We start from the raw sequence: 16,121 nt of genomic DNA on the forward strand, positions 1-16,121 counted from the left end.
CAGCATTATGGAATATTATTTCCAAATGGCATTTTGGTGTTCATCGATCTTCTATGTTGCACAGAAACATTTCTATAAGCAATTAAGCGCTTTTCAGTTTGTTCTCTGCAACTGGTGACTGATTGTGTTTTCGTCAGTAAATTAAAAAACTCCTGCAGCGTTTTTTAATTAGTCATTTTTCTGAGGCGCGATTAAAGAGACTAATCTATGGAGAGATGCTGGAGTCTCTTGATGTTTACATCCTCACTCCGACATGGGTTTGTACAGAGGATGTGAGGACAATACATGTAGAGCGGTAGAGGAGTGACAGCGTGCCAGATCTTTTTTTTTTCTTCTTCTCTTTGGCACCCATCACTTCAGTCCCACTTCATCTTCAAGTTTTTGTGTGACAGTTTCAAACGTATACCCTTGAAAACTGAATGAAAGTTGAGTGTCTCATGAGCCTCAGCGACTTATAACTTTTTTCCAGAAAGTCTTACACTCCTTTTTCCTCTGTTCAAATGTGTCAGTATATGGACAACATTGGTTTCTTAAAACATGTATTATCTATTATTCATTCTTGGTATATTCTGTCTGTGAATTCTCACTAGTGTTTGCATAAGGATATTTGTTTCAGTGGAAAGTGAGAGTAAATAAATTACAGCAACTACTTCGCTCAATTTGCTTCCACAATTTGGGGACCATTTGTGCATTACTGAGAGCGAAATGGATGCTTGATATCAGTTATTTATTTTGTTAGTTTGGCACAGAGGGTGTGAAGACGTGGTTAGCCTTGACAAAAAAGAGGAGTCTCCCGGGCGAAAATGTAAATACCTGTCTTGTGTTGACTCGTTAGCTTTGTAGCTTTGCCCACAATCAGCTGGTAAACCTTCAGTTGCAAACGGGAAGTTGCTGGAGCGCTACATCAATGCAGGCTCAGCTAACACCTCCTCAATGTAGGCTAAGCTAGCGCAACACCTCCTCACTGTAGGCTAAGCTAGCACAACACCTCCTTACTGTAGGCTATGCTCACACAACACCTCCTCACTGTAGGCTAAGCTAACGCAACACCTCCTCACTGTAGGCTAAGCTCACACAACACCTCCTCACTGTAGGCTAAGCTAATACAACACCTCCTCACTGTAGGCTAGGCTAACACAACACCTCCTTACTGTAGGCTATGCTCACACAACACCTCCTCACTGTAGGCTAAGCTAGCGCAACACCTCCTCACTGTAGGCTAAGCTAACACAACACCTCCTCACTGTAGGCTAGGCTAACCCAACAACTCCTCACTGTAGGCTAAGCTAACACAACACCTCCTCACTGTATGCTGACAGCTTGTTAAACCACAATGTCTACATCATTTCTAAAAGGCATCTTTGATGGAGCTGTGCGAAATAAACAAAAATGTATGCAACAAGTATTGTCATTTTTGCAGTTTAGTAGCTAGTTACTTTTTCAATGTGTAATAACTGAATATACTTTTCTAGACTTAACACTAACACTGGTCATTACAGGCACTGATCTTTGAGGAAGAAATGCGTCTGAGTCTAATCAATATCCAATCTAATTTCATAATCCTTCAACACTGCACCCAATTAAGGGGCAACATGAAAGGGCAACAGAACAAGAAAGAACAGAACAGAGAAACAAAGGCCTAACTTATTACAAGACGGAAAACACACTGTTTTAATCAAACGTTAGAAATGGAAATTTACACCCGGGCAGCTGTGTGGAGCTTTTCATCTCGGGGTGTTCATATCTGCTAATCAACATTCTTTGATCTGTATGTTGTGTATGTTTATGAATAACTTTTCTCTTATCTTTCGGTTTGTACAGTCAGAATGGAATCATGGGAGTTTCTTTCGGAATTATTTAAGTACATTTTGTTACACTTCTTATGTTAAACGTGACGGACAATTTAACATAAATGAATCAGTCACTCTACTTGACTCAGTTGCCTCTAGACTTTAATCACACACCATAGTATGTTTTCAATTCAAGTCAGCAAATAGCTGACTTCAATGCGTTTGTGTGCTCGATGTTGTCGCCTGTCAGTTTGTAACAGTTCAGTTTACGGTTCGACACAACAAAACCGAGCCATTGCAAATATATTCAAAGTATTGTAGCATACAATTAGATTATCCCATCTAACTTGACCTACCTTGGAAATTGCGTATTGCAGCATCTATAGGACAAGCTGATGTTGTGCACAGTGCACAGAAAGGGCCCAGCATGCTACATCACAAAGATGCAATTATTTGTTTTGCCTTCTTTGGGATAAAACCCAACACCTGACTGAATATAACTGTTGTTTTAGATGAGATTCCTCATGGTAATCAACATATCTGCATATCTAAGACAACATGAAATTTGAAGTTGATGTGTAAAATGTAAATGCAATTCACAGGAATCTCCTGTATTCACAGGAGGTTGAACAACATTTTTTGGGGATCACAGCAATTTGGCTAGTATGCATCATCATCGGGTGAGGCTTAGAAATAGAAATAATAGAAAAGTAATTAAAAGAGGAAATATTTCATCAAAGCCAAAGTAAAGCAAGCCTGTTGCAAAGAGGAGTCGTCGTTTCAGTCAATCGAAAGGTGTTTAACTTGATCTATGAGGGAGTATTCTTACATGAATCAAAGGTATTTCAAGGGAAGTCGGCCACCAGGATGTTTAGAGAGACCAAACCTCTCCTCTCAGTCTCCGTTTCCACTTTTGAACTCTCCATGTTTCAGTCCCAGCTGAGAGGAAGGAAAGACGAAAGGAGAGAAGAGGAAAGAGGAGAGTGGAGGAGGAGGCTGGGAGGTGGTGGATGTGTGTGTGGGGGTGTAGGAGACACTTCCTGCGAAACCTCCAGCAGTCAAGAATCTGAGAAGAGATGAGCTCAGTTCACCGAGTGAGCTCCTTCACCCGTTTCACAGAAGGTCAAAGAGTAAAGAAACACATCTTGGGGACTCATCTAGTTTATAGGAGATTGGTAAGTGATGAGGAAAAGGATGAACATTATCATTGTTATCTATAGCAGCAAATGCTTATTATTTTTGGATTATAAAACGATGAAGAGATTATTCTTAGATAACTGGCATGATTGTTTTTCCCTCCAATGAACAAATATCAATCAAATGCTTCAGCAAAAGATAAAGTGAGTCTATAGGCAGGATGTGGTCAAACTGCTGTCATCTGAGACAGGAGATGGTTGGAGGAAGTAGCTGTATTGATTCCTCTGTGTGTGTGTGTGTGTGTGTGTGTGTGTGTGTGTGTGTGCGTGTGTGTGTGTGTGCATGTGAGAGAGACTGAACCGTCATACAATATTTAAGATATTTCCACTATCCATTAAGATAACAGTTCAGCTCTGCTTTGGTTTTCAGTCCTGTGCCTATTTTAAGAGTTTACCCAACATACACGATGAATGTTTTTAGATGAGGCATAAGGTAAGTTAAGTAAAACGTGTTGCCCACGTCTGAAATAAAAGAACTGTATATTCTATGTGACACAACCAAATGACAATAAAAGACTGGGTTGACTTTAAATGGAAGTAAAAGGTCTTTTGACAAAGTGCTGAAAGGTTTGACCTGTCTTTTTGTCACACTCAGTAAGGTTTAAAGTGGAAACAGAAAATAAAATTCTTTTAGACTGCTGGATGTGAGATTTTGAATGCAAGCAGGACCTTGGTTAGATTCTTCTCTCATAAGTCTTTTTTTAACATCAGCAGAGCGGTATATTTCATAACTTGTTGAAGGCTCCCAGGCTTCCTTTCTATCAGGAAAAAATTCAACTTTTAATTTGATAACTAAAGAAAATCCAAAAGTCAAAACCAATCCTGCAGCTTCTTGTGCTTCATATCTTTTTTATCTGATGCTTTGGAGAACATGTCACACATGTCACGATACAATTTTCAGGTTGGACTCAATGGATCAATGCTGAATGCAAGATGGTTTTCTTTTAATCCAATCCACAAGGTCATCATATCCAGGCTCCCCATTCACCAAATTCTTTGCATGGATCAATGCAAATCCAACATGGATGACTGTGGATGACTGTTTCATGGTCTCCTTTGATCCATTATTAATAATGCTGAGCTACTTCTTTTTGGTGTGTTTTGAGAGTGTGAAAGAGAGAGAGGCTCCTCAGAGGAACATTTTGTGCACAGTGTATATTACTGGCAGTGGCTGCGAGAAAAAATGTCCTTGGCCAATTGCCTGGAAAAAGTTTTTAGTATCATCGGTGTTGCCTTGTTATTAATGTAGTTGTTGATTAATGTTGCAGCTGTTAAAGTAATCAACAATGTCGTTGTTGTTATCATCCGACTCATCTTGAACTAGGTGGGAATTGCTTTTTCCTTTATTTATGTATATATACATACATAATATTTTAAAGAACTCCATAAAATGAGTCATTTTTAATTTACTGCTGTTATACTTTTATTGGATTCTGTAGCTGCCAACTTCAAAATACTTCAAAGTAAAAGCCTTGACATCCATATCGAGACAAAAACAAAACTCCTTTTATGTTTATTCACACAAAGAACAAATTGATGTTAAAGTATGACATAGGTGTGACTCCTGGATCAAAAACCTTTAAATTAGTAATGATAAAAAAAAAGTCAGTGAATCAATTATCCAGGTAAAGAATAGCCAAGGATCAAATTTAGCTCTATGGCTGCAGATGCCAGTCTCACACACACACACACACATAATAAGCATTAATAAGAAAAGCAAAGTCCTATGTTTTGTGTCCATCGCCCTCCTCAAAGCGACAAATAGTGGCAGATTTACCATCAAAATTTATAACTATTTTGAAACAATGGGTCTTCGATTTCTAGCCCACTGAAATGACAAATATCACTGGCAGATTTTAACAGCTAGCTAGCTAACTTTTCACTGCACATTTATATGTTTCAAGCTAGCTGTCTCATCTAAAAACACGTTAGTGAAATTTGCCCTAATATGATACAGTCTTTAAAATAAAAATCTGATAGTAAACTGCTGAGTTTTGCAAATGCAATATTAGATCCGGTATTGAGTTTGGCTGGTGTCATTTGTGAAATTTCCCTGAACAAATAAAGAGCAGGACATAGAAACTAACGTTAGCTTGAACTCTGATAGTCGCATGCTGGCTGTCAGTTAGTGGTGGAATACATGCCAGTCCGCTTTTTCAAAAATTGCCTGTAACACAACCAATTAATGACCCCTAATTAACTGATATGCTGCTTGGGGTAGCTAGTTAGCCGAACATGCTAACATTAACAGACAAACAAACTTTCATCTGTGCCATACGCGTTTGCAGAAGAAACCACAATCTTGAACTGTTACTACTCGTGTGCATTAGCTTGGAGAATCTTTGATCCTTGAAAAGAAAAGTGTGAATTTGGATATAAAATCCACAAGAAAAGGCTTTATTCTTTCAGCGAATGATACTGTTCACCCAGAGACACAAAGTAACAACACAAAAAGCATTTTTTCATTTAATGGAACCATTAAGGGATCTCTGAAGGGACCTCTTTGAACGTCTGACATTAAAGCAGCGCAAGGCAATTTCACATACTAGCAGCTGCAAATGGAAGCAAGAGATAAGTGCTTGAAATATAATGAGTTCAGTCACCAAAACTCCAACAATGTGGCTTTAGTAAAACTACACTTGAGCACACCTGAGGAGCAATCGAGTTCCAACGTTGGTCCAGCTTGCTCAGAATGGAGAGCTCTCTTCCTGTCGGCTTCATTCAACATTCAGAAATGTATGTGTTTTTTGGGGGGAAGATTCTTAATGCCATTCAAGACAATCTCACACTTCTATGGTCCCAAAGTGGCAGCCAAGCTTTGAATTTCTGCAGTATCACTGCCCATAAATGTGATATGAAGTCAGCAATTGCATATAAAACACCAACATTTCTTCTTTGTGGTTTGGGGGATCATTTTTCAGCTGGATCAACCCTTTGAGAGACACTTTTTGGATGGAAGGAATGTTTTACAGTATACTTCATTTCTGAGGTTCCCTTTGTTAAGTCCTCTGGGTGGAGACCGTTTCCTATCATTGTCCGTATCCATCACTTGAATTTAATTACAACAAACTCTCCAGAACTGTAGTGCTTTTAAAAAAAGAAAAAATGAGCGCATGATCTTTCAGGTGTTTTTTTCTGATTACATGATGAAGGATGCTCTAAAACGCCTTCGGGATTTTTTTCCGTTCGGTTATTTCTTAATTTTCCAGATGGCGGGGAAATCCCGAGAGTTCGCCTTGAAATATGCAGAACGACAGCGGAGGTACAGCGTTCCCCTTGTTTAATTGAGTTTCAGTTTTTGGGCCCCCACCTCGCTGGGACTTTTGAGTCATCCAACCTCGCTGAGGTTTAATTGCTTTTGGCTGTCGAGCACCTCTGGGAGAAATGCGGCAGCTGAACAGGATTCCTGTGTTAGGAGGTACTCGGGCACACTCTCACTGAACTAAGATGCTTTTTTTTACACTCATCAATGCTGAGAATAAGTCGATTTTTAAACAAATCTGCATTATGGATATGAACCTCTAGTATCTCTTTATTCACACGAGTGTCAAACGTGTTCATTACCAATTATAGAGCGCAGTCAAACTCATCCTATCCGTCTGTTCTCTGTTGCATGCAACAACAAAATTGAGACAATTTGATTACATTTTCAGCCCACATAATCCATTATGATTACATAGCAGAAAAATATGTGTGCCTTATGTTGACGAACAAACGCCATCTTGCTCACAAATTCACTTCCTGCCGAAGCTGCTCCTTTGTGTGCCGACGTTAAAAGGAAAGCCTTGAATTATTTTTGTCTGTGGCAAGTCTACTCCTTTCTGCCTCAATGCCGCGCCGTCTCCTCAAATACACAAAGGGCAGTTTTCTTATTCCACCTTGATCCGAGTGAGCACAGTCGTTAAGAAACTTTGCAGAAAAAAAGCAAAGCTTGCTCTCGGCTCTGCGAGCTGCTCCTCTGTTGCATTGCATTTGAATGTGTCTAATAAGATTTCTAATAATAGTGTCGCTGTGGCTCCTTCCATCGGCGATCCATCCTCAATCTTTGGCTTTGCTCAGAGATGCCTGATACGCGAGGAGTCAGTGGGCTGCACACAGCTGATAAGCCAAGTCTGCACAACCCATGAACTCCCCTCTAATCTCCGCACAGTTTGATTCCAGCAGCTTCATCCTGTGCAAGTTGTATTTGTGTGCGTTTTCGGCCACCTGACCTTGAAAGGCTGAAGAGATGTTATCTGGCTCGCTGAAAGTGGAAGAGTATAGACAGAGCTACTGGGTGTACACTCTGACCTGCACACTATATGTCCACAGCAATGGTTCAGGGGAAAGAAATCTTCAGTGCACGTTTTATGGTTAATTTACTGGTCTTTCCTCAAATAACTTGGCGCTGGAAGGTGTTGAAATGCGATATCCCACAAAATGACTTTGTATGTAATCAACATAAACATAAAGTGGGAATAGAGACTGCAAAAAACATAAATATAAACCTTTTAAAAACCAATCCCCTACCTAGGGGGGCAGACTGAGCGATTGTTATATAAAACTGTAAATCATAGCTTGTTTATTGAAAAAATGCCCAAAACTGCTGTATTTGGATGTATTGAACACCATAAGTAATACACAAGTGAAATATATGGTTTGGTACATGGAAAAATTAAAATGCAAATTTTCTCTGTCTCTAACTTTGTTCTGCTTCACTTTATCAAGTCAACCTTTGCAGAGAGAATGTTCACATATTGTGCTATGATTTGGGTTAGAGTTGGACCTTACAGCTGCATCATTTCAAAGAAATAATCATCCTGAAAGTGATTTTTTTCTAGGCGGACCTGAAACCTTTTCATTTTTTTCTGTGTGTCATCTTCATTTACTCTTAACCAGTAACATATAGACAGATATTTACATTTCTGAACCAAATCTCACATGTGTACTGTAGAAATATTCAAAAATCCTGGGAGGTGGTGTGGGGAATAAGGTCCAAAAACAGTTATACTAAAAATTATTTAATAAAAGAATGATGACAGAACAGCTTATGCAATCCCGATCGGGGACCCTCCTTCCTCTGCGAACTCTACCGACCACACGTCTGTTTCGCTCGCGTCACCGGAGAGAAGAGATCGCTTTCGCCTCATGCAGTTAGTTTCTATTTCCCCGTTGCGGAGCTTAGAGCCCTTCCTATTGGTTAAAAGGTCCTACTTTAACACCTATGACAATCCCTACTCACTCATTCGCCTGCAGCTTCAGGGGCAGAGCTAGTCTTCTTCTTTGCTTACTTCCTCTTCTTGGGAAAGGGTTGATTCAAAAGTCAATGGGTACATCCCAAGTCTCTAAATTGCATCCCCGTTTCCCTCACTTGCGTCTTTTCCTTGCGTCTTAGTCCCTTCCACCATGGATGCATGGAGAGACGCAAGGAAACCAAGCAGGGAGAGAAGACGCGAGGAAATACGTTTTAAGAGACATGAGACCTTTCCTCTGAAGCGTCACGTGAAGCGACGTCGGTTTCTGATGACTGCGGCCGACTGCCAGCTGATCACAGCTGATCAGCTGTCAGTCGCTTTAACAGCTGACAGAGTTTTGTCTGGAGAGTTTTTAGCGAACATTCCAATAAAAATGCACTTAAAATATTGATAACAATTATCGTATGTTTTCAGTTGATTTAATGGTGTTAAACTACAATTTATATTAATAAAGACAAAGTTATCATGAGTGTCAGAGTGGAGATGTTTTCTCTGTCGTCTGTTACCGTTTAATAAACTGCATTGAGTATTTATATACTGTGATGTGTCCTGCTAATACGCGCAGGATCCATTTCTACCGGCGGAATGCGTCTTATTTTTATTTATTTACTATTTACGTCGGTATGTTTTGAAATTCTGATTGTGACATCATTATAAAATAACCCACAATATAAATATGTTTTCTCTTCATTACATGTTGTAAACAAGCGTTTCCTCTCTCCAGCTCTCTCTGATTTTAATGACCTACATAATAAAAGTTATTGAGGGAAACAACAGTTCAAATCTTTGAAGACAGTTGTTTGAGGTCCTTTTGTTGTTCAGACCTACAATGAACATATTTTAACCAGATGGTGAATAAGAAAACAGATCTAATATATAACTTCAGTTCAATCTGTGATCGTCTTCACTCTGGTATGAAACTCCAGCGATCAGTCCGCTCAGCTGCAGCGTCCAATCACATAACAGATGAACAGCAAGGGGGCGTGTCCAGCGTTAAAACACTTCCTGGAAGCTCGCACTCGTGGCTCCTCGATCATGGCTCCTCCGATTTCCCTCCTCGCTCCTCGCTCCTCGCTCGTCCGAGCAGAATAAGAGCTTTGGGACGGCCGTCAAGATGGCGGCGCAGAACCACTTCCGGTTCAATCGAGGATCGAGGAGCGAGGAAACGACAATTTAGAGACTTGGGATGTACCCAATGTTCAGCTCCGCCACCTCAGGTGAACAAGAGAACTAGAAGTCCTTAAAGTGACAGTTCACTGGCTCTGAGCAACATTCAATATTGTCTAACAGCTATTCACACATTAATCATTATATAGTAAATAAAAGTGACCTTCATATACATACAATTACAAATCCTTCATAATAATATCCCTTATTAATTATCATATTTCTTGTGCATTGTAATGTACACACAAGCAATTTCTTTCTTACATGTGCAAGTTTAAATTTGACAAACTAAGTTATTAAAACTCTTCAGTACCCTTTATTACAACCCCCAAATTATTCAAATAGCCCTAGTGGTTGCAGAGATAGACCCTTTTTAGTTGAGTGCCATTTTCGAGGAAAGGGCCTAAAAATAGGTTGGTGTTCTATTTACCTAATACCTAATTAACGGCACTTCTGTAGATATTTTAACCCAAACCACGATCTTTTCTTGAACCTTACTAAGTACTTCACGATTTTATTTTGCGTAAACCTAACTAAATAGTTGTGTTACCTAAACCTAACTAGGTTATTTCCTGTGAAGACGTGAGTTAACTGATTGCATGTGTTGCCGGACCTTTGAAGGAAAACGCACAAAAAGAGAGGAGTAATCTTTCCTTAAGATATCGTACGAGCCGTTTTATGAGCAATGTTGTATGAGGCATGTTGTATGACGTGTTCAGTATCAACAGCTCCTCAATAAAATCTGCTCCACAAGAACACACATGAAGCCATGCTAGCAGCTCTGAGAGGCTATGTTCAGGTGCTGAAAGCTATGCTAGCATGCTGATGTTTACCTGTACGGCTTTATTTGACCCGTGAGGGCAAGCAGCAGCTCGGACACACACACACACACACACACACACAGTATCAGTATATGCTAAAAACAGCTGATGAGCCGAAAAAACTATGAAGATCTCAAAACAATCTAAAATAAAGGATACGCAAAGTCATGACAGAAGCTTAACATAATGTCAACTGAGCAAAATAAAGAAGAGCTGACAGTTTCTAATCTCTCGTTGTGTACGATACACAAAGGAAAAAAAACCTGTGTTCCCATGGAAACAAAACAAAATCATTCAGAGACGGACTCCCGATTGGTCCGTATCTGACCTTGGCGGGAGGTCGATCGGCTTCGCAAACAGTCATGCTAATGATGGCGCACCTCCACCCTGCTGCAAAACCTCAACCTCCCTCGTGCGAAAAAAAACAGTTTGAGAGGCTCTCCGCTGAGCTAATGCAATCAAATGCATTACAGCCCATTAACAAACAGCCGCTGCAGGAGTGTAATTGTGATTTAATAGCCTGAGACAGCAGAGGTGGCAAACGGAGGAGACAAGTTTGATTAAGAGGACGATCATCAAGCGTGAGCCGTCTTTGAAATGTGCATAAACCTCCGTCTGAGTGTTATTTATACACCACAACACTCGGATGCTTCTCTAATCTCATAAGAGCGTGATTCCCTCGTTCGTTTTCACAAACACAGCTCACACTCGACGGGCAACAATGAGCCCCGACTCGAGGCAAAGTTTTCATGCCGCAACAACGAAAACTTGTCTTTTTTCTTTCTTTCTCTCTTTGACAAAACAGATAGAGCTCTCGGGACAAAGCGGCGTCCGCGAGTGAAATTAGTATTTAGAGACAAATTGAGTTGCAGCTTAGCAAAAACAAACGCCCAGCGGGGGTCTTCAGCGGCTGACAACTGATAAGCGTCTGTGGCTCAGTGTGTAGCATCAGCGGCGCAGTGGGGTGCTGGGAGGTGGCAGGCGAGCTAATCGGGGCAGGTGGGAGTCCTGGGTGCTTTTTTGTCATTGGTGAAGTAAACACACTCAGCAGGAAGCCGGGGAAGGAGGAGGGGGTGTCACTCTCTGTGTATCACACACACAGGGATGTTGTGATGCTCCAGTTTCTCTATTCTTTTGGGGGTCCTGTAAATGAGCTAATAGATAAACAAACACACTCTCAAAGGCGTTGATGCGAACATTGAGAACGGCTGGAATTTGGATTAGTTCTAAGTGGGCGTGGGCGTGGGGGGTGTGGGGGCCAAAGCGGCTGGACAGGAAGTGGCTGAGGTAAATGAGGTGAAAGCCCGCTCCTCAGAAAGCTGGAGAGAAGAGGAGAGGGAGTACATATTTGTCTGGCTAATGAAACGGACAAAACTGCTGCGCAATCGTAAACCTGAATTAATCGTGTTTGCTTTCTCTCAGAATAAAATGTTGTTATCAGAACCTTCTCTAGTGGTGTCGGAAATGTGTTGGGGGCACCCCAAGCTGACTAATCACAGTTATTGCTGTCACAGCAAATCTGAGGGGCAACTTGAGGTAAACTGGTATTACAGCTAACGGCTGAAGGGAATGCCGTTAGTTCTGCACGTATTTGGTCGTAAGCCAAATTGACATAATGACTTATTGATGGTGTCTGAAGAAAACTTTAACGGGGGATTGAAATTGATCCTGAAGGGACAATGAATGTCCTCTGGGAGGAAGAATTTGTCCTCTGGGAGCCATGAATGCCTGAACAAAATTCCGTGGCAATCTATCCAAAATTGTGGACTAAAGTGGTCGAATAAATTTAATTTGTCATGGCAGAAGAGCACAAAAATGATTGTTCACGTGTCCCCGGTGCATCGTTGGCTCCAGCCCACTGCAGCGCTTAAGATGTTGACTGATATTAGTGCTACGGAGGAGATCAATTTAGAGCTTAAGCAGGCGATGAAGACTCGCTCTCTGCTGACAACATGCTCAAACATGTGTTGAGTTTGGCTCCTGGCCAAAAAGGGCCGAGCCGGGAAGCAGATGGCAAGGAGAGGAGGTGAAGCAGGAGGTCAGCGCTCTGGATGTAGTCCAGGGTGAGGATCAGACATATGGCAGAGCGGACTGGAGAGGAGGGGATGCTGGAGAAAGATGAGGGAATCCACTTCAACGGAATATATATTTTTTAATCCGCAGTGTGAAAATTCAAGTACTTAATGTCGAGATTAAATGTGAAAACAGCTCTGAGCTTCGCAGTCAATGCTCGATCGGTGCCAACATCCACAGAGCGGTCTGGAGCTCACGCACAAACGGCATCCAGTAGAACACGAGTCGGGAACTTTTCTGGCGATCTGGCGGCAGTTCACCGCAGAGACATTCCACCAAGGAGCATGAAAAGCTCTTTCCCAGTTGTTCTCACAGCCTCCTCCATACGGTCCCCCCATGGAGGGCAGCAGTGAGCCAACGTGAAACTGATCTGAGAACACGATGGTGGATTACATGACTGCTGAAGTGAAAAAGTGGGATTTATTAGGACAAAGTCTTGACTCATTCATAACAATGACATGCTATCAGGTGATGTTCCGGGCAGAAATAACTGGTTTTCATTGTGTTACAAAAGTTTTTATTGAAAGTGAGACGATAAAGCACATTATTCTTCCTTAAAATGAAAAGTGGGTTTCATAAGCACTCAGTTTTGTTCCTGCAATCTTATTCGGTCTCGTATGACCAGTTGGTTACGGCGGCTCGTGATACAAAAGTTACATCGGTTCACTCTAAAGTCTTAATAAATAATAAATAAGGATGTTTTTGAATATTTAATGTCACAGAGAAGATTTAAAAAACGAGCTTTGGGACACCGAGTCAACATTAATAACCACGACTCAACCGAAATGATACATTATTCGTTGATCTTCTCCTCACATAGGAGACTGACTATAGCGCATAAATACTGCGGAAGCAGAAAATGTGAGTATATGATGCGCATTTTGAAAATATTTTTATCACTTTCCAAAGAAAGATATTCGTATTTTTGCTTCATAACCCCGAGTTGAAGGATTCTCTGGCTCTTGTACACAAAGGCGCTACACTGTTACTCAGCATTTTAGATTAAGCCCCTCTTTGTGTTTTGTTTAGTGTGTGTTCCCGTGTTGCAGCAGTCCATTCATAATGAACTAAAGGCTTGTCATTAGGCTCAAGCCGTCTGCGGCCTCACAGCCACAGGGAACACGTTCTCCTCTTCACCCTCTTCATCCTCTTTTCTCAAGACCTTCAGCAAAAAGCCCATTGTTTCGCTTTCAGCCCGTCTCTATTTTACAGCTGTGCATGACTGATTGTTTGAGGCAGGAAAATTGGGGCGGGGGGACAATGCACCACCAGTTTAGACCTATTGATCCACATGCTCCCAGTCTGTGGGCCCCAGCTGGTCGAGTGGGAAAATGGAAAAACTGTGTGTGTGTTGGTGTGTGTGTGTGTTGAACATAGAGGCTGCTCTCGCACACAACTTGGGGGAATCTCGCCTTCGTATTCAGGGGAACTTCAAGAGTGTGTGAGGATATTCTTTGCGGATGACGTCTGCTTTATTGAACACAACAACTCACTTCCTCCTCCGCCTCGAGTTCAGGCGGTCGATCGCACATGAAAAGCAATATGCGGGTGATAGACGATCACTCCTGCTCAATCGAGTTGTTGCTTTGGCCATAACAGTTCATCCTGGCAATCTTATTTCTTAATCAAGATGGAGAAAAGAAAGGGACTTCTTCGCTCATACAAAGACGGTGATGAATAGTTTCCATCTCCCTCTAAGTCTGTTACTGCAGACGGATTATGGTGTTTATTTTGTTTTGCACTGGAGAGTGGGGAAAGGGTATTCGGCTTAATATTAAAACTATTTATCAAAAAGCTCGGGAGTGACACTTTAAAACGGTCTCAGAGTAATTCGCCCATCATGCATCAAAGCAATCAGGAGCGTTTTTTTAAAAGGTTTGATAGACTTATTTGCGTGAAATTAAGAAAAATGTCCAATGAGAAATGGCATCTTGTAAAACGTCTGATGCCTTCCAGCTCCTTTTCTAAGCACACAGTTTGTCACATGTCAGATTAATGGGCTGGAAGGCAGGTGTAAACAAAAGAATATGAAGGCACGATTCTCTAATTCTCTTTTCTTCAGACAATTTTGGTCTTTTGAGACTGAGCTGCCAAATGCTACAATGGAGCTCAACCTTTCCATGTGCCAGATTAGGAGTGGCTTCTTGTCACAGTTGTCTCATAAATGCCACCGCTGAGTGTGTGTGTGTGTGTGTGTGTGTGTGTGTGTGTGTGTGTGTGTGTGTGTGTGTGTGTGTGTGTGTGTGTGTGTGTGTGTGTGTGTGAGTCATGTCTGTGTCAGCCTATTTGTCTTGAGAGTTTTATATTAAACAACATTATGAGTTTAGAGCCGTGCTGTTTACCCTGTGAGGAGCATTGAGTGTCCGAAACAAACTTCATGACGATCCATCCAATAGTTGTGAAGATGTTTCACTTCGACACCAAAGACGTGAACATTGTGCTGGTGCTTGAGGAGACCTCGGAGGATAACCAAAGTCAGTGGGACGGTTCATCTGGGAACCATGAATAACTGCAGGAAATGTGCCAATCCGTCACATAGATGTTGATCTATTTCACAGGATATGTGAACACTTTGACCTGCTGGTGGCGCCAGAACAAAAGAACGAGGGAATACCAAGTCACGGTGATTCATCCTCTGGGGACCATGCATGATTGGCCCAAATTCCTTGGCAATCCATCCAATAGTTGTGGAGACGTTTAACTAAACAACTAAAATACCAACCTCGTGGTTTGCCAGAGGGAAAGTAAGAAGTCTCAACGTCAGTCGGATTCCACTGGAGACCATGAATGCCTGTTCCAGATTTCTAAGCTGTTGAGATATTTAATTCTGGTTGTGGTGGACCAACCGACATTGCCATTCCTTAAAGCCACAACACCAGAAAGCCTAAAAAAACATACCCAGTGTATCTGAACAGCTGCAAATCATACAAACCCAATCTTGGGAAAACGGCGGAAATCACTCGCAGCACATCTGCAATCAATGGATTAGCTCACTTCACCTCCCAGACTCACACAACATGGCTGGGTAAAATGAGACGTTGTGGGACACATACAGGAGAGGACAGGGAGGACTGCAGACCCGCGAAAGACTGACTCTTTGCCAGTTCAGGCCATGGTTGGGAGTGTTTAATAAGACCAGAGCTTTGCTTTAGTCGGATTCCTTACTTATTACAGTATCTGGGTCAGGCTAAACTCCGTTACAGGCTGGACTCGGCTGGAGAATCAAGGTGAAATTGCCACAAAGCTGTTGTGTCCTGTTGTAAGGCGATGTGTCTATCATAGCGAGTCAGACATGAGCAGCTGCATTCATGCATTTTAGAGAGTGTCTGAAAAAGAACAACAGTGGAAGAATAATGGCAAGAAACCAGCTTTTTCCAGTTAGTTGTGTATGTCACTCAAACGCTCAACATGTCAGACATCTTGGTTTATGTGGCTATGATCTGGGTGGAGAAAGTGTAATATGATCTACATCTTGCACAGCAGAGAATGCGTTATGTGTCCCTTGTGTTTCTGGTGAAAATAGAGGAAAAGCCAACTCTAGAAAGAAGCCATTGCTGTGTAATACAGGACTGGCATCAAACCTGATTACAGCTGTTGTTTTGCTGAAAATTGTTCTCCAAACCTTATGAATGCATGAACAACATCAGATAGCACTTAAGGCTGAAAGGAAAATGACATTTTTCTTGTTTTACTGAGAACAAGAAGACAAGATCGTCACTTCTCTCATGTCTTTACACTAAAGATAAAGCGGTTGCTAGCTTAGCTTAACACAAAGACTGGAAACAGGAGAAACAACTTTCCTGGCCCTGTCTAAAGTCGGGGGTATCTCATGATTCTTTA

Source organism: Taurulus bubalis, assembly GCF_910589615.1.
Source record: "Taurulus bubalis genome assembly, chromosome: 21".
Taxonomy (NCBI): Eukaryota; Metazoa; Chordata; class Actinopteri; order Perciformes; family Cottidae; genus Taurulus; species Taurulus bubalis.